Source organism: Balaenoptera physalus, assembly GCF_965194825.1.
Source record: "Balaenoptera physalus genome assembly, chromosome: 12".
Taxonomy (NCBI): Eukaryota; Metazoa; Chordata; class Mammalia; order Artiodactyla; family Balaenopteridae; genus Balaenoptera; species Balaenoptera physalus.
This window is the reverse complement of record NC_138897.1, coordinates 27,078,712-27,097,842: the sequence shown is the minus strand read 5'-3', so window position 1 is coordinate 27,097,842 and position 19,131 is coordinate 27,078,712. Positions and strand designations below refer to the sequence as shown.

The 19,131-nt window shown below is 41.6% G+C and overlaps 1 long non-coding RNA gene across 2 annotated transcripts in view; it reads left to right on the top strand.

Annotated features, from left to right (window-relative positions):
- The window catches only part of LOC309639450, a 56,271-nt gene that overhangs the window by 29,896 nt on the left and 7,244 nt on the right, over nt 1–19,131 (top strand). The window contains exon 3 of one of the 2 annotated variants that reach the window (XR_014251656.1): nt 10,348–10,409. This is a non-coding gene — a long non-coding RNA (uncharacterized lncRNA). Of the gene's footprint in view, nt 1–10,347; nt 13,576–19,131 lie in introns of those variants that run through there. The other variant, XR_014251657.1, reaches the window with a different exon arrangement.

Below are 19,131 nucleotides of genomic sequence, written 5' to 3'. Positions count from 1 at the left end.
TTTTGTATCCTGCAACTTTACCAAATCCATTGATTAGCTCTAGTAGTTTTCTGGTGGCATCTTTAGGATTCCCTATGTATAGTATCATGTCATCTGCAAACAGTGACAGTTTTACTTCTTCTTTTCCAATTTGCATCCTTTTATTTCTTTTTCTTCTTTGATTGCTGTGTCTAGGACTTCCAAAACTGTGTTGAATAATAGTGGTGAGAGAGGACAACCTTGTCTTCTTCCTGATCTTAGAGGAAATGCTTTCAGTTTTTCACCATGAGAATGATGTTTGCTATGGGTTTGTCGTATATGGCCTTTATTATGATGAGGTAGGTTCCCTCTATGCCCACTTTCTGGAGACTTTTTATCATAAATGGTGTTGAATTTTGTCAAAAGCTTTTTCTGCATCTATTGAGATGATCATATGGTTTTTCTTCTTCAATTTGTTAATATGGTGTATCACATTGATTGATTTGTGTATATTGAAGAATCCTTGCATCCCTGGGATAAATCCCACTGGATCATGGTGTTTGATCCTTTTAATGGGCTGTTGCATTCTGTTTGCTAGTATTTTGTTGAAGATTTTTACATCTCTATTCATCAGTGATATTGGTCTGTAATTTTCTTTTTTTGTAGTATCTTTGTCTGGTTTTGGTATCAGGGTGATGGTGACCTCATAGAATGAGTTTGGGAGTTTTCCTTCCTCTGCAATTTTTTGGAAGAGTTGAGAGGATGGGTGTTAGCTCTTTTCTAAATGTTTGATAGAATTCACCTGTGAAGCCATCTGGTCCTGGACTTTTGTTTGTTGGAAGATTTTCAATTACAGTTTCCATTTCCTTACTTGTGATTGGTCTGTTCATATTTTCTATTTCTTCCTGGTTCAGTCTTGGAAGGTTATATCTTTCTAAAAATGTATCCATTTCTTCCAGGTTGTCCATTTTATTGGCATAGAGTTGCTTGCAGTAGTCTCTTAGGATGCTTTGTATTTCTGCGGTGTCTGTTGTAACTTCTCCTTTTTATATCTAATTTTATTGATCTGAGTCCTCTTCCTCCTTTTCTTGATGAGTCTGACTAATGGTTTATCAATGTTGTTTATCTTCTCAAAGCACCAGCTTTTAGTTTTATTGATCTTTGCAATTGTTTTCTTTGTTTCTATTTCACTTATTTCTGCTCTGATCTTTATGATTTCTTTCCTTCTGCTAACTTTGGGTTTTGTTTGTTCTTCTTTCTCTAGTTCCTTTAGGTGTAAAGTTAGATTGTTTATTTGAGATGTTTGTTGTTTCTTGAGGTAGCGTTGTATTGCTATAAACTTCCCTCTTAGAACTGCTTTTGCTGCATCCCATAGTTTTTGGATCGTCCTGTTTTCATTGTCATTTGTCTCTAGGTATTTGTTGATTTCCTCTTTGATTTCTTCAGTGATCTCTTGGTTATTTAGTAGTGTATTGTTTAGCCTCCATGTGTTTGTGTTTTTAATGTTTTTTTCCATGTAACTGATTTCTAATCTCATAGTGTTGTGGTCAGAAAAGATGCTTGATATGATTTCAATTTTCTTAAATTTACTGAGGCTTGAATTGTGACCCAAGATGTGATCTATCCTGGAGAATGTTCCTTGCTCCCTTGAGAAGAAAGTGTAATCTGCTGTTTTTGAATGGAATGTCCTATAAATATCTATTAAATCTATCTGGTCTATTGTGTCATTTAAACTTGTGTCTCCTTATTAATTTTCTGTTTGGATGATCTGTCCATTGGTGTAAGTGAGGTGTTAAAGTCCCCCACTATTATTGTGTTACTGTCGATTTCCTCTTTTATAGCTGTTAGCAGTTGCCTTATATATTGAGGTGCTCCTTAATACATAAGTGAGCCTGTGTCTTTTGGTTGGAGCATTTAATCCATTCACGTTTAAGGTAATTATCGATACATATGTTCCTATTACCATTTTCTTAATTGTTTTGGGTTTGTTTTTGTAGGTCCTTTTCTTCTCTTGTGTTTCCTACTTAGAGAAGTTCCTTTAGCATTTGTTGTAGAGCTGGTTTGGAGGTACTGAATTCTCTTAGCTTTTGCTTGTCTGTAAAGCTTTTGATTTCTCCATCGAATCTGAATGAGATCCTTGCTGGGTAGAGTAATCTTGGTTGTAGGTTCGTCCCTTTCATCACTTTAAGTGTATTATGCCACTCCCTTCTGGTTTGTAGAGTTTCTGCTGAGAAATCAGCTGTTAACCTTATGGGATTTCTCTTGTATGTTATTTGTCGTTTTTCCCTTGTTGCTTTCAATAATTTTTCTTTGTCTTTAATTTTTGCTAATTTGATTACTATGTGTCTTGGCATGTCTCTCCTTGGGTTTATCCTGTATGGGAGTCTCTGCACTTCCTGGACTTGGGTGGTTATTTCCTTTCCCATGTTAGGGGAGTTTTTGACTATAATCTCTTCAAATATTTTCTTGGGAACTTTCTCTCTCTCTTCTCCTTCTGGGACCCCTATAATGAAAATGTTGTTGTGTTTAATGTTTTCCCAGAGGTCTCTTAGGCTATCTTCATTTCTTTTCATTCTTTTTTATTTATTCTGTTCCGCAGCAGTGAATTCCACAATTCTGTCTTCCAGGTCACTTATCCGTTCTTCTGCCTCAGTTATTCTGCTATTGATTCCTTGTGGTGTATTTTTCATTTCAGTTATTGTATTGTTCATCTCTGTTTGTTTGTTCTTTAATTCTTCTAGTTCTTTGTTAAACATTTCTTGCATCTTCTCGATATTTGCCTCCATTCTTTTTCCGAGGTCTTGGATCATTTTCATTATCATTATTCTAAATTCTTTTTTCTGGAAGATTGCCTGTGTCCACTTCATTTAGTTGTTTTTCTGGGGTTTTATCTTATTCCTTCATCTGGTACATAGCCCTCTGACTTTTATCTTGTCTATCTTTCTGTGAATGTGGTTTTTATTACACAACCTGCAGGATTGTAATTCCTATTTCGATTTTTTAAAGGAATACTTTCTGGGTAAGTCAAAGTCTTTGTTGGTAAAAAGGCTGCCTGCATAGGTTAAAAAAAATTCAAGGCAATATTCGAACCTCTTTCTTCATCCTGAGGAACCAGTTCCATAGGGTCTCATTCACATGGAGGTGGATTCAAAACAGCTGAAGTTGTACACATCTAATTGGATGGAATTTGAGTCCTTCCCTGAAGCCGTTAAAAAAAAAAAAAAAAAAAGCAGGGTCCAGAAACATGATGAAGTGTTCTTCAGCTGACAAATATATGAAACTGCTGCTCTGAGCACTAACAGGAGATTCTTGTAGCAGCCTTCAAGCCCACACTACTGAGGCTGTGTTGAATCAGCACTTTTTTTGTCTTATAGAAAGAAGGAATGCACAGACGAACATAGATACAGCAGTAAAAATCACAGTGAATAATTCCAGCCATTGACAAATCTCAAGACTTGATTTTCTTTGCACTTGACTCTCTGGGAAGTAGTAGGAGAAAAAGCAAGAGGTAAGAATGTACCCAGTTAAGTCCCCTGGTTGTCACTAATGCTGTCAACACGCTGCCCATATCCATTTAGCAGTAACTGTTCTAGCACATGCCCATGGCTTCCAAGTTTGAGCATCTGTGACTTCCTTGCAGGCTGAACCTGTTGGAAGCTTGCCCTTGAGCATAGCCCCCAGCCAAAGACTGATGGAAGTAGGTGTATAAGTTTACTGCTTACCTACTCCTCAGGTAGCAAAACTCTGTGGCATGTTCTACACTGTCTGCCAGCATGACTGAGCTTGCCCACGGTGGTCACTTGGTTGATGGCTCACCCATTGTTGCTTTCCTTCTCTTCCTTGTCTCACTTTCCTACTTTACTTCTGTTGCTTCCTGGGATCATGTCTCAAATAAAGTATTTGCACTCAAATCCTTGTCTTAAAGTCTATTTCTGGGGAAATCCAACCAAGACACAGGGGAAATTTTTCTGTTAACTGAACATTTTTGTGACATCCGATTCTTTGTCCTACTGCTTTGGCTGTAGGTTCAATGTGTATTCAAGCTGGGAGTGCAGAAATCCCTGCTCCAATGGTGTATCTCATGGAAGAGGAAATGGAAGCTCAGGGCACACAGCCAAGTGGTTACAGAAATGAGACCAGAAAAGAAGCCAGTGGTCCTCACCCCCAAGTTGGCATTATCCCATTCCCCACAAGTAGCTGTCCTGGGCATCCTTTAACTTCCATATTTAACAAAGTATTCCTCACCCGGGTTGTAGCTTGAGAAATCATTGATTTTCACCTCTCTCTACCAGGCAGGACTTTATATCAATGTCTCTATCTTTTTTTTTTTTTTTTCAAATTCTTGTGAGTCACATTTTCTTAGACTGGCAGATCATCATGTGATTCCATTTTTCTTTTATTAATTTAGACAAACATTTATTGAATACCTAGTTGGGTCCAGGCATTGTGCTGGGTATAGGATGTATCACAGAGTACCACAGTCCCTGCCCTCACAGAGTGTACAGCAACTGCTAATCTTTTTACTGTCTCCAAAGTTTTGCCTTTTCCAGAACATCATAATTGGAATCATACATTATGTAATCTTTTCAGATGGGCTTCTTGCGCTTAGTAATAAGCATTTAAACTTCCTCCATGTCTTTTCATGGATTGGTAGCTCATTTCTTTTTTTTAAAAATTTATTAGTTTTGGCTGTGTAGGGTCTTCGTTGCTGCACGCAGGCTTTCTCTAGTTGCGGTGAGTGGGGGCTGCTCTTGGTTGCAGTGCACGTGCTTCTCCTTGCGGTGACTTCTCTTGTTGTGGAGCACAGGCTCTAGGTGCATGGGCTTCAGTAGTTATGGCACGAGGGTTCAGTAGTTGTGGCTCTCAGGCTGTAGAGCACAGGCTCAGTACTTGTGGTGCATGGGCTTAGTTGCTCTACGGCATGTGGGATCTTCCCGGACCAGGGCTCGAACCCATGTCCCCTGCGTTGGCAGGCGGATTCTTAACCACTGTGCCACCAGGGAAGTCCCAGTGGCTCATTTCTTTTTAGCGAAGAATAATATTCTATTCTCTGGATGTACCATACTTTATTTACCCATTCACCTAGTGAAGCACATCTTGGTTTCTTCCAAGTTTTGGAAATTATAAATAGAGTTGCTATAAACACTATGTACATGTTTGCGTGGACATAAATTTTCAACTCCTTTGGGTAAATTCCAAAGAGCATGATTGCTGGGTATCTTTGAATATTTAATCTATAGATTCCCCTTCCATCTCTTTTGTTTCCCACATCTTTATTGGAGTATAATTGCTTTACAATGGTGTGTTAGTTTCTGCTTTATAAAAAAGTGAATCAACTATACATATACATATGTCCCCATATCCCCTCCCTCTTTCATCTCCCTCCCACCCTCCCTATCCTACTCCTCTAGGTGGTCACAAAGCACTGAGCTGATCTCCCTCCATTCCATCTCTTTTTATCCTTGCAATTTATTTGTTGAAGAAACTGGGTTTTTGTCTTATAGAATTTTTCACAGTTTGGATTTTTCTGACTGCATCCCAGTGGTGTTGTTTAATATGTCCCTCTATCCCATTTATTTCCTATAAATTGGTCATTAAATCTGGAGGTGTTACCAGATTTAAAGTTGATTTTTTTGGTAGGGATACTTCATGGGGGTTGTTGTGTTCCTCCAGGAGCCTTTCATCAAGCTGTCTTGAAGATGGAATGTTGTAAGGCTAGTGAGGGAGGTAGTTTTGATCTGGGGAGGGATGCTCCTTAGGTCTTCAACTTATGCTAGAGAGGTGGCTATTGACCTCACTTATGTGTAAAACCAGTCACCAGTTGGATGTGTGTGTGTGTGTGTGTGTGTGTGTGTCTATGTGTCTTTATGTATAAGTTTGGTCTCTAGGATGAGAAAACAATGTGGAATTTAGATGGTAGCTTAATCAGGGTGTGTTAAATTTTCTGGCTCCCCAAGAAAACAGGACCTACTAATGAGAAATAAAACATTCTGATATCAATAGTAAAGATTATATGAAAATAATATTACTATAGTAAGGAATTGTGTAATAATAATATTACACAATAAGGAATTGTAGCTACAAACACCAAGGAAAACAGTGTTTCAGTTTCTGAGCTGACATTACTGGGCAAGATTGTAACCATCTCTCCCTTAAGTTTTTCCTTCTGTATGTGCAGTTACATTAGTTGTTGTATTTAATACATAGGATATTTGTTCTTAGACCTTTATGACTATTGCTAATTAACTGTACAGTCTTTTATTAGTGTTTGAAGTTTTAATTACTGCAGTACCAGAAAATTTTAATATCATGTAGAATGTAGAATGCGTTGCTTCTTTATTGATTTCTTGGTTTTTCAACTCAAGTTATGAATCTCAGTGAGTTAGTATTCATTAAAAGAGGACACCCCAGTTTAAAGCCCTTCTCCTTTGTTAGTGAACAAAAGGGTAGAGAAATGATTTTTTGCCACTGAGGTTAATGTTGAATAGCTTCTTGCACATCCCATGCCAGTGGCTGGTTTTCAAGGAGTTGAGTGAGTTTCTGTGACTGGCAAAGAAATGCCTGTGTAATACACCCCACCTGCTCCTGGCAGGCTGGTTCTCCTCCTGACCTGTCCACAGCCCACACTCACTGCCCTGTCTTGGCACCACGTGTTCTCTCAGTGGGACCATTCTCTTTGTTTCCTAGCCACACTTAACCTTCTTTTTAGGTCTTGTTAGATATCACTGTCTTCATTAAGCCTTCCCCAGTCCCAACTCCCCCAAACTCTTTAGTTTTATCCTCAGTTTAGCATGTGAATTTATCTCGTGTCATTCATCAGTTGCCTCTTGCGTGTCATTATCATGCCTCTAACTGGAATGTAAACTCTGGGAGGGTAAAGATTACCTCATGGATGTCTTCAGAACACCCACAGCCCTGTAAAGGTGCAGATCTTCAATAATCTGTTGATGGATTGTTCCCTATTTGTGGAAGATGAGGGGTATAGAGAGAAATTTCAAAATGAAACTTACAACCTATGTCAATAGCTATAAATATAGAATCATAAGATCACTGACAATTGGTTCAGACATGCATTAAGGGCTATCCTAAAGTCTTGTATTCCCTCCTTTCCAAAAAATACATATTGGGCACCTCCCGGGAATCAGGTACTATGTTGACACTTCTTTGCAAAGAAGACGAAGGCATAGAGCTCATAGTCCGGTGGAAGAGAGGCAGTCTTGTAAGTGTGTAGCTGTACTATGAACGGCTAGTACCATGGTGGATGTAAGTCACAGGTGATGGGATACCAGAGGGAAGGGTAAGAAAATCCTCTTGGGCTTCCCTGGTGGCGCGGTGGTTGGGAATCCGCCTGCCAATGCAGGGGACACGGGTTCGTGCCCCGGTCTGGGAAGATCCCACATGCCGCAGAGCGGCTAGGCCCGTGAGCCACAACTACTGAGCCTGCGCGTCTGGAGCCTGTGCTCCGCAACGGGAGAGGCCGCGACAGTGAGAGGCCCGTGCACCGCGATGAAGAGTGACCCCCACTCGCCGCAACTGGAGAAAGCCCTTGCGTGGAAACGAGGACCCAACACAGCCAAAAATAAATAAATAAATTAATTAATTAAAAAAAAGAAAAAAAAAAGGAAATCCTTTTGGGGTTTTTCCTTCATCCATCTGCCTCCTTATTGACTTTGGTTGGTAACTTTTCCTAAGAATGGGATTTTGTGACATTACTGAGTAATGGTTTCTGGCATGATTATCCCTTAACGTTGGGAAGAAGCAGTTTCACATGTAGCTTTAGAGCACAAGCCCTGGAGCGAGATCTGGATTCTAGTCACAGTGCTGCCACAGTCTAGGGGTGGCCTTGAGAAAGCTTCTTAACGTCTCCAGTCCCCAAGTTTCCTTATTTGAAAAAGGATAATCATTATCTAATCATACGAGTAAGATGAGGATTCAGTAAGATGATTCAGGAGTTGCAAGTCTGAATGCTCAGTAAATAATTGAGCAGTTATAATATGGCTAGAAAATGTTCCTTTTATCTTTACTCCCTTTTTTCTCCCTCTGTCTACAACTTAAGCCCTGTTTATCTGGTATCATGCATGCCGTTCAGTCTCAGAGAAATATCTCATTGGACTCTAGGGCTTTAATTTCAGTACCAGGAGCACTATTTAGAGGGATAGAAGACAGTGAGGGCACAGGAACTTGGAAGTCCCTGGTTCTGAGTCTGCCTTCCGTCACGCTTGCTGCCTCTGCTGGGCTTACTCTTTACCAAGTGCAGAGCCAGGGGGTGAGGATTTCTGTCTGTCCCATTGGGACATAGAGGGTGAATGAGTTAACATTTACAAAGTGCTTTGAGTTCCTTGGAGAAAAGGCACCATCTAAGTATTCTCATTAGTGCATGAATAATAGATGAGCATAAAGCACTTTGCAAATCTGAAGTTCTTTAGCAATGCTAAATAATATTTGCACCAACCTACCTGTGAGTGGAGGGGCTGGTTTTTGGAGCTCTGATGGTTCTAGTTTTGGTTGTCACTAATTTGAGGCATGATGGTAGGCAAAATCATTTTCCCCCTCTGGGTCTCAAGAACAGGGGGGTCAGAATGGCTGAGGTTGAAGGTAACTCTTATTTAATTCAATGATTCCTTTTACGGTTCTTTGTTTAGATGGAGAAAAGGCTACAGCAGGAGTCAGGGCAATGCCATTTGTAGGAGGGGGAGGATAGCTTCTCCAAAACAGGGCCAGCTATTGGATAGAGATTCTGAGCAGTGGCTGCGCCTGTTCCTTCCTCCTCCTTGGTGCCACTGAGAATGGGTTTGCTTTTCCTCTGCTTGTGGAGGGGATGGGGGTCCTTGCATCCAGGACTGTGGAGAAAAGATCTCCTGGATCTGGGTCCTATAAAAATACCTAACAACCCTATCCCTTAAAAATTGTGGTAAAAGCACATAACATGAAATTTACCATCTAAACCCTTTTAAGTATATAATTCAATAGCATTAAGTACATTCACATTGTGGTGTAACCAATCTCAAGAACTCTTCTCATCTTGTAAAACTGGAAGTCTGTACCCATTAAACAACTGTGGCAACCACCATTTTACTTTCTATCTCTGTGGATTTGATTATTCTTGGTACCTCACACAAGTGGAATCCTACAGTATTTGTCTTTTTATGACTGGCTTATTTCACTTAGCATAACATCCTCAAGGTTCACCCATGTTTTAGCATGAGTCAGAATTTCCTTCCTTTTTAAGGCTGTATAATATTCCATTGTATGCATATACCACATTTTTTTAACCACATTTTTAAATTCATCTATCAATGACACTTGGGTTGCTTCCTCCTTTTGGCTATTGTGAGTAAGGCTGTTATGAACATGGGTGTACAAATATCTCTTTGATACCCTGCTTTCAGTTCTTTTGAGCGGAGTTCCTGGATCATATGGTAATTCTATTTTCAACTCTTTAGGAAATGACCATATTTTTTTGTTCTCAAAAATGTAGAGTTGGAAAAGAATTTTTGATGACCTCAGATTCTCCACTCTGCATTGTTATCTTCATCAGGGGCCTGCTATCACCTGTATTGACTGAATTATGATCCTGAAGATAATTTGCATTTTTTTTCACGAGGATTACATAATCTTAGAATCTTGGACTTGAATGGAACCCTATAGACTTGCTATTCAGTGAAGAATGCTTTATTTTGGACACATTCAGGGCCCAGGAGCTCATAGTCTTATAGCATAAGCTCTCCTGGAGTTGGGCAACTCTAATTGGAGATCCCAAGTTAAAACTTCCCCCCATTGGTCCAGTGGGACCACACAGAACAAGTCAAAGTCCTCTTCCACACCCAGACCCAATGGCATTTTAAGGCCATAAGTTGTCTCATCTTCAGCCCACACATTTGTCCTTGACCTTTCCTTAGGAGGCACTTCTCATCATCTTTGGCTTCAGAGGTAAAATTAGGTATGTGACCTTTTCAGAACTCCTGACGTGTCAAACAGAGGCCTGGGTTACTTCACCTATGCTGGCTCTCCTGGTTGACACAAAACACAGTCAGGTCCCACTTGCTTTAAACCACAGCTCTCTGCTCCTGTAAAGTCTGCCAAATATAACATTTGGGAAAATGTTGGGAAGGTGGGAAGATGAGGATGTTTCCCTCAGAATGTGCATAGGAAATGGACATCTTCTTTCAAGTCCGGCCTCGTTAAATACTGTATCAGCAGGGAAGTGTTTGACTGAAAGTAACATCTGACTCACAGTGTCTAAAGTAATAAAGACGTTTAATGAACTCAAATAGCCAGAGGTCTAGGCAGTTTTAGATTTGGTGTGGTGGCTCAGCCATCTGAGTCAGCTAGAAACTGGTTCTTTCTCCGTATTGCTCAATTAACCCCATCTTGTCTGCTTGTTCTTAGGCTTCCTGTCTGATGGTCACAGTGGCTGCTTCAGCTGCAAACAGCACATCTTCATGTTTAAGGTAAGAGGAGATGAAAACCTTCGACCTTATCTCTTTCTCTCTCTCTCTTTTTAAACAGGGAAATTTCTTCTTCCACAAGTCTCCTCCAAACAAACTTCCCCTGATATATCTTTTCCTAGACCTGAGTCCCACCTACAGCCATTACTCACTCCATTCCAAGAAATGGGGTTGCTGTGCTCGTCTTGGACAAATCACAGCTGATCCTTTGGAAATAAAGACACCATGCTGTGTGAACAACTGGATCCCTAAGGAAGCAGGGAGAATGCCGATGGGCTGGTGATTGGCAGTGTTGACCACAAATATGTTACTCAGAAGAATCGAGAGTGACCACAATTTTATTTAAAAACTTGTGATTTACAGAGTCATGTTTAATTAAGGGATTTTTAACCTTATCAGTTAAACTTATCAGGACAGAAAGATGAGATACCTTGCTACATTCTTTAAATATTTCTTTCAGCCGTCATTCACTGTTTCTCAGATATACTGCAAAAATGATGATTATAATAATATACCTGAGTAACATTTCATGGTTCACAAATTATTTTCACATACATTATTCATTTGACCCTCACCAAAACTGTGTGGGGGTAGGTAAAGTATTATTATAATTTTCATTATTTTTTAATTGGGCTTAGGTTTAGAGGGCTGAGTTCATCATACTTATTACACGGCACATTAAGCATCTAGTTTGTATGCTGCCCCTCTCTTGTTTTCATAATTAATTAATCAATACACTATCTCTCTCCTTCTCCCACTCCCACTTCTCTGCCTCCACACAGACAATCATTCTAAATGTGTCCGATGTTTATCTTGTTATTTATATGTGCATATCTAAAACGTATATTTTGTTTAGCATGTGTGCAATTTTTGGTTACATAAGTGGCAATTTTCTTTAGCTCTCACTCTTGTTTGTATTTTTTTTATTCAACATTGTGCTTACAAGAGTGATCTGTGTTGCTGTGTGTATCTACTCCCTTGCCTCTAAATGTTGCATAATATTCCACCTTGTGAGTCAGTCATGGTTTACTCGTCTATGCCCCCTAGTGGAAACCTTGGTAGCCTCCAACTCTGGCACACAAACATCTGCACTGCTGATGAGCCTGGATGGGAATTTCTGTGGGAAGCAAACTCAAGAGAACGGTTGCTGAATCATAAGACAGACACTTAAATTGAATAAGTACCACCAAAAAGTCTCTCTAGAAAGGCTGCACAGTCTATACTACCAGAAATTGTTCACATTTTATTGGAAGCTGGGTCTGGAGGATATTTCAGTTGATCAAGCTTATACAAGCAGAAAAAGTGAATTGGGATGTCGAGAACCCAAATCCAGGTCTTCTGACTCCAAAGCCTTTTCGTTTTCCAGGGCATCAATCTGTAAGTCTCTGGTTCGTAATACTGAACACTTACAAGATTTCTTGGGGCTTTTATTATTTAACGAATACCTTGAATTTCAGAAATAGCTTCGCTGGTGTTAATGGCAAGTTGCAGGCTGAAGAACGAATGAAAGTAAATGGGAACCTCATGTTCTGTGATCCTGTTCAACTTGGTCTGGGTCCTTTTGACTGCTTTACACATGTTATTACATTCTTTCGGGCAGTATTTGAGAAAGAGGAAGTGCTCTATAGCTAAATTCTATCCCTCCCACCTGCCAAGGGCCAGACTGTAATACGTTTATGTCTGTTTGACTTGAGAGTCAATGAGGAGTCCTAGAGTCAGATAGTGTTACAACCAGAAGGGACCTTAGAGACTGTCAAGTTCAATACTCCCATTTTACAGCTGGGGAAAGGGAGGCCCCGAGAGAGGAAGCCACTTGCCTGAGGTCACATAGCCAGAGGTCACCTGAAAACCAGCCCGTCTCCCTTTCCACTTCCCCAGACAGAGAGACTTTCCCCTGCTCAGGAATCCACAGTGTAACCTTAACAGCTGGAGGTGTGTGTGTCCCAAACAGTGTTGTACTGGTATATGTTTAACAACCACCTTTCTGGGGGGAGAAAGACCCCGAACAAACCCCAAGTGTGGCATTTGCCAATTTCTCCTACCATGGCCATTTCAAGCTGCCGAAGGGATGTCACTGAATGTGGCCTTGGGAGTGATGGGCTGTAGCCACCGTTAGGAGGCATTTTCACCACAGATTTGATAAGAGTAAAATCCAGTAAGATGATCAAGAAGTGGTGAGCTTTGACTCTTTATTACCTCTGTCTTTAGTATGTTATTTGAGTGTAAGTTTACATAATTTAATGTCTAATAATGGCTGTGTTTAATGCTAGCCCATAAAATTCCTGAACATTTAACACTCAGTTCTCCTGAGCCAGGGTGACCTAGCTCCAGGACACCTTTGCCTGGAAAGTAATGAAACCTGCTTCTCGGTGTGGCAACCTGTTCTCCTGTTTTATAAATTTGTCTGGATTCTTTTGAACACTTTGGGGAAAACACGAAATGTGAATATAGTGAAAGAAAAAAAAGAGGATAAATGAGTTATTCTGGAGATACATTTTCTGGATAGCTGAAGGCTTAGCTCTATGCTCCCAAACTATAAAAGTTTTAACTCTTATAGATAGACTTTTCAAAGAATTGTGTCTCACCCTCTTCTATTTCATTACGCATGAGGCATTAGAGCTTATTGCCTTTTTTATTGGCAGTAGGGGCAGGTAGAAGTGTGGAAAGATATTTGCCCCTGGAATAAATGACCCCAGACTGCTGTGTGGTTGGGGCTCTGGCCTCACTTTCTAGAGTTTTGAAAATTTTATTCTCACTCACTGTCCAGAGCTATGACCTCTTCCTACTGTCAGTGTGTCTGTCTCTAGCTTCTCCTCTGCTCTTTTTAATTGAGTAGAGATACAGGGAGCCAAACCTATTGGAAATCATGTTAGAAATGTTGTTAACCTGCTGGGATATGGGCCTGATGAGTAAAATGCTTAAAATGTTAGTGCATGGATATTGCAATATATATATATTTTTTTTGGTTGCTCAGAAGGCTTTTGGCTTAACTTTTGGTTCCCGTAGAATCTCTGGAGAGGAGGCATTCCTAGATTACTATGCTCCAGATCAGTGAGTATTGCTACAATTACATTCTTATTATAAATCAGAATGTACTGTATCACCATGCATGTATTACACAGAAGAAAGCAAAAGTCATCTCTGGGCCAGGCAATATGTCAGATAAAAAGTAGAGCAGTCCTGGCCTGCATTTTGAGGAACCCCCCAGTGCCGTAGGAACATGAAGTGTCCCAAATGGTGAACTTTGTATTGAACAGTCAGAATGCAGTTGGTGAAGTTCGGGGCACGTCTCCTTGCTCTAAAAGGGATTCTTGGACTCTTTCAGCACAGACCAGGTGATGGATGGGGAAGCAGATTTAGTGTTTGAGAGTTCCCGCACCTGGAGTGAGGGCGGTCCCTCTGCGCATCTGCCCATTCTTGGGGCTGGGGAGGAAGTGGACTGCACCTGGCGACCTGGCACTGCCTTTCAGCAGAGCCCCCCGCCCTTGTTCCACTGGTCTGTCCATTCCTTTGTCTATAACAACACTAGGTAATTGTCTTCCTACTTTCAAAGAGGAAGCGGTTTTCCCCACTTCTGTGTTCTTTCCCAACTGCAGGAAAGGCAGTCTCAGGGGCTGATGGCAAACCAGCTCTTCCATGCAGAAAAGAGACACCTCACCCCATTCCCAATACCTCCCTTACGAATTTGCCTCGCTTCCCTTTGGACCCTTAAAGCTTTTGGGAATCCTCAAGGGCCCCCCTCTCATCATACTTCCTTTGCTCAAGCCCTTATTAACCCCTTGGATAAGATGCATTTGATGAGCCTGGGACAGAAGCAGAGCCCAGTGCTCGGGGTGGTGTATGGAGGGCAAGAGCCAGCAGGTGAGCAGGCCCAGAGACAAATTTCCTTTCCTGGGCTGGCCTGGGGCTGGTTGCCATTGACATCATTCAGGCAACTTTTTTGAAGTCTCTGGAACTGGGGTCACCCCACATAGGGCAGCGGGGAGCCCAGTAACCAGGGCTTGCTCCCGCCCGCCCCGCTCACTGGTCTAATTAACAAGTTGGGTCCTTTCCAGCTCTTTTACGTGGCTCTCATGGGGCTGGGCTCCACTGGGGGCGGGCAGACAGTCTTACTTTAAGCAGCGTATCGATCTTCACGTGGTCATGTGCCCCTCTTGGGGGAGCACTGTCATGTTTTAAGTGCAGGCAGTTACTCTCTTGACTGGCTTGTAAACAGGTTTTAATGGGGCTATTAGTGTAAAAGGACAGGAAACTTTCAAACACAGCCTCTTAAATATTCATGAGGATGTTAAATCTGGTGCTTAATCACCAGTGTTTGCACACAGCTAACGGGGAGGGAGGACAGCTGACAGTCTGCCTTCACTCTGAACACTTGACAGGACATTAATAAACGCTCTTACAGGCATGATTAATGGCCAAGAGAACAGGACTTTGTGTTAAACAAACGGAGCCCCTCTCCTTTGGGGACTCCATTTTTTTTGGGGAGGGAGTGTCCATGTGGGTATGGGAGTGAGATTTAGGGGGAGATGGAGGCTGGAGGGGTGTCACAGACAAGACATATTTTTTCCCTTCAGAAATAGTTAACTGGATACCTCCCCACCTATCCAATCTGACTGTCCATCTCCCAGGGAATGGTTTCCTCAAGGGAAATATTCCAAAAACTTAAGGAGAGAATCTCCAAAGAATTCCCTACCTGGAGAATTCTTAACTCAACCTTGGCAGGGCCATGAGGTAAGCGCCTGGGCCCTCATTATGGGAGCTCCCTGGAGGGCCATTATCAGCTGCCTCTTCAATACCTGAGCTCACTTGCTTTCAGATTGCAGTTAAATGTGGACAAAGATGGTCCACTGTGGCTGAGGGGCTCCTGCACGCTGGCCCCCACCCAGCCTACCTTTCTATGTGTGCATTTTAGTTCCTGGAGCATCATCAATCTCTTACTTTTCTCTGTAACATTTGATGTAAAGCCCCTGCTGAAAATGTATGGGAAGAGTGCTTTTTAACTAGTAAATGGTCTGCGCTTCTGGAATGGATCTTGGAGACTGTCTGGGCCCATCCTTGCTCCCGCTAGAAAAAGACACTGAGGCACAGAGAGGTGAAACAACTTGTTCAAGGACACATAGTAGTGAGGTAGTGACAGAGGGCACTGGATCCCAGGTACCTGACTCCTAGTCGACCCTCACATCAGCATGATGTGACTTCTCCAGAGAAAGCCAGAAGGAACAGACACCCAGTTGCTTCAGAAGTACTGCAATTTCAAGTATGCCAGATCTGATAGCAAGATCTGTGCTACTGGAATCCAAACCAATTTAAGCATGGAAAGTTCTGGAAAATATCCCACAGTTTCTTTGTAGTAGGAAATCCCAGCCTCATTATCTGAGACCAACTCAGAAATTCAAAACTGTTTCCTCCCTATAAGTGCCAGTTGGGTTTTTTGGCTGACAAGTTCCATTTAGAAATGAAACCAAGGCATAAAGTCAGAAATCCATAAAAATCTGTTTTTACAAGCTAGAAAAAAAAACCCACTATGCTTTATAATGGTAGAAAAGGGCAAGGAAATCAGTGTCTTTCATAAAACTCTTCCCAGTCCCCAGGCCTTGCCGCCCACATTCCACATATACCTATCAAGCCCTTCTTGTGCACATGCTACCAAATTAGGGGCTGGGGTGGGGAAGGTTGTCATGAAGATGGATAACAAGTGTCTCCACTCCCAAGATACACTTCCTCTAGTTAGCAATTTAACTCTAGGGCCATGTCATAAGACTGATCACAGTACCAGGCTGAACTTTTTGCAAATATTGCTTTCATCACCCCTGCTCAAGCATCTAAGGTGGCTCCCACTACATCTGGGTCCAGCCCAGACTGGCTTGCCTCTGCACAGCCAATCTGAGATTCCACTTAGAGCCAAATATATCCTTTCTTTCTAGTCAGTGGACCAGGGAACATTCTACAGGCACTATGGATGACGATCTTTAATCATAGATTTGTTTAGAGACTCAGTGCAACATTTTTTTTTTTTTATGGAGTGCCAACTAGGAATGAAAAATCAGCCTCTCTTGCTAAACAGTTTGCATTAATGACTTCCGTAAGAGCCAATCTATTGATTTTTTAAAAAAAACACAACTCCACTTGTCTCTTTCATCTGGATATATAGCTAGTAGGTGCTGTTGGCAAAGCAACCATTTTGAGAAATAGTTTCCTTTTCGTAATTAGAATGAATGTATTCTGACAGTTTTTACCAATAATGGTGGCAATGTTTGGTACAAATGCAAAGCACAGATGAAGCTTTAAACCCCAGTGGGATTGGGCACTGTTTTCTCAATTAAAGGCTGATTGTCAGCTCTATGAAGTACAAGGGCAGATTCCACATGTTTTGTTACATTATCAAACTGACACCAAATATTGGACAACACAACATTGATTTCACAGCACACAACTTTGGATTGACATTATGCCTTATTCTATAACATTATTTTTGGTCTGTTTGTTTAATCAGCCAAGTGTAGTAGGATTCAGCATGGTTCACTGAAGACACTCGGACTAGGATGTAGGAAGTTTAAGTTCTACTACCAGTAGTTTCCCTAAATTATTATATATATTAGGCAAACCTCACTTTCCTTACCTGTAAAATGGGTGCAGTGAAACCTGTCATATCAATCTGTTGTTTTAAGTGAAGTAATGCATACATTACCTACTTGCTGTTTCCATTTGATGTCTCACAGGCATCTAAAAAGGAAAATTTCCCATACTGAACTTAAAATCTCCCCCCAAAACCTATTTCTTCTCTGACATTCCCAAATCAATCAGTGGCATCACAAACTACTCAAGTGCTCATACCAGAAACTGGAGTCATCCTCTCCCTGCATTGTAGCTAATCAATAACACATTCCATCTGTCTTTTAAGTGAGTCTCAGATCTATTCACTCCACTGACCAGTCTAGGCCAAGCCGTTATCATCTCCTGCCTGGGTGTCTGACTGCAGTCACCTCCTTACTCTCCTGCTGCACCTAGTATTGCCTCCTCCACTTTGGACCCCACACAGAAGCCACAGTCATCCTCCTACAGTGTAAATCCACTTGCATCACTCTCCTACTTATAACCCTCCATTGGCTGCCCAAGACCATTAACATGGCCTGACAGGCCATGACAGTCTTATTCCTACCTGCCCCTCAGTCTCATTTCGATCTCATTCCACTGCAAACACACTGCTCTCTTCTGCTTCTTATGTGCTTCTTTGTAGACCCAGAGCCTTCACAGTACAGCTCTCTCTTGGGGAAGCACATAACCTCATCTTTGCCTGGATGGCTCCCACTGTCTTTGAGATTTCAGTGTAAATATCAAAAGCCACTCTTGGAGAGGAGACTCCCTGCTCCCCCTCCCATTCCCTAGTAGGATTATCATTATCATTATAATGATAATAAGATAATGATTATCTTATTATCATTATCTTCTGTAGCATTTAAAAAAATTGTAGGGAATTCTCTGGCAGTCCAGTGGTTATTACTTTGTGCTTCCACTGCCGGGGGCCCCGGTTTGGTCCCTGGTCGGGGAACTGGGATTCCACAATCCGTGTGGTGTGGCCAAAAAAAAAAAAAATTGTAATATGAACATTTATTTATTACTTGGACTGTAAGCTCCAAGAGCACCGCTTTGTTCACTCCTGTGCCCCCAGTACCTTGACAGAGTGCACAAGACATGGTAGATACAGAAAGATAACAGGATGAATGCCTTGAACACCAAGCATCAATACAAATTCAAGTTATTTTCATCCTTGTGTCTGTGGGACACAGAATTGAGTGGCAAGATGAGATGTTTCCGTGAGTAAGAAAGTTTTTGTTGGTAAGTTAATAGAGACTCATCTTGAACTAATTTAAATCTAAAGGCGAAGTTTATTCATCCCAGTAACGTAACTATACAAAGGGTAAGACTGGAGTTGGCCTGAGGTACTCAAAAGATGGTGGTCAGTGTCTCTCTATCATTTTTTCCTCTGTCTCTGTCTCATTCTTTTTTTTTTTAAAATAAATATTTAATTAATTAATTAATTAATTTAGGCTGACCCAGGTCTTACTTGCGGCATGCGGGATCTTTAGCTGCGACATGCAAACTCTTAATTGTGGCATGTATGGGGGATCTAATTCCCTGACCAGGGATTGAACCTGGGCCCCCTGCATTGGGAATGCAGAGTCTTACCCACTGGACCACCAGGGAAGTCCTTGTCTCTCTCATTCTTGTTTGACTTCACTCTTTAATGCAGACAGATTTCTCCACGGGATAGAGAATGCTGCTGAGGGGAACCCTAGATTCACAATTTTTTAGTGCTTCCTGCCAGGAGACCCCAGGGAGGGATTCTGATTGATCCTTCCTTGGGTCACAAGCCCATCCTTGGTCTCTGTGGCTGCTGTCCCCACTCCAGTCAAGAGGATGGAGCCATCACTAGTCTACCGTAGAACTTCTGGGCTTAGGATCCTTTACCAGAAGGGTGGGGAGAGGTCTGGGCCTGACAGTTAAAAGACAATGGCCACCATGCATGTGAATTCTGTTGGAAAGGAGACCATTGATCTGGATTCTAATGTTCATGAATTGAGCCTCGTTTTCTCTGGCTCCTGCCGCAGCTGAGGTTCATCAGAAGATCCACACAGAGACGGCTTTACCTGTGCACAGAGTGGGCAGGCAGCCTCTCTGTGGAATGACTTCCACAGAAGGAGTCATTCTTTGGGTTAGGACAAGA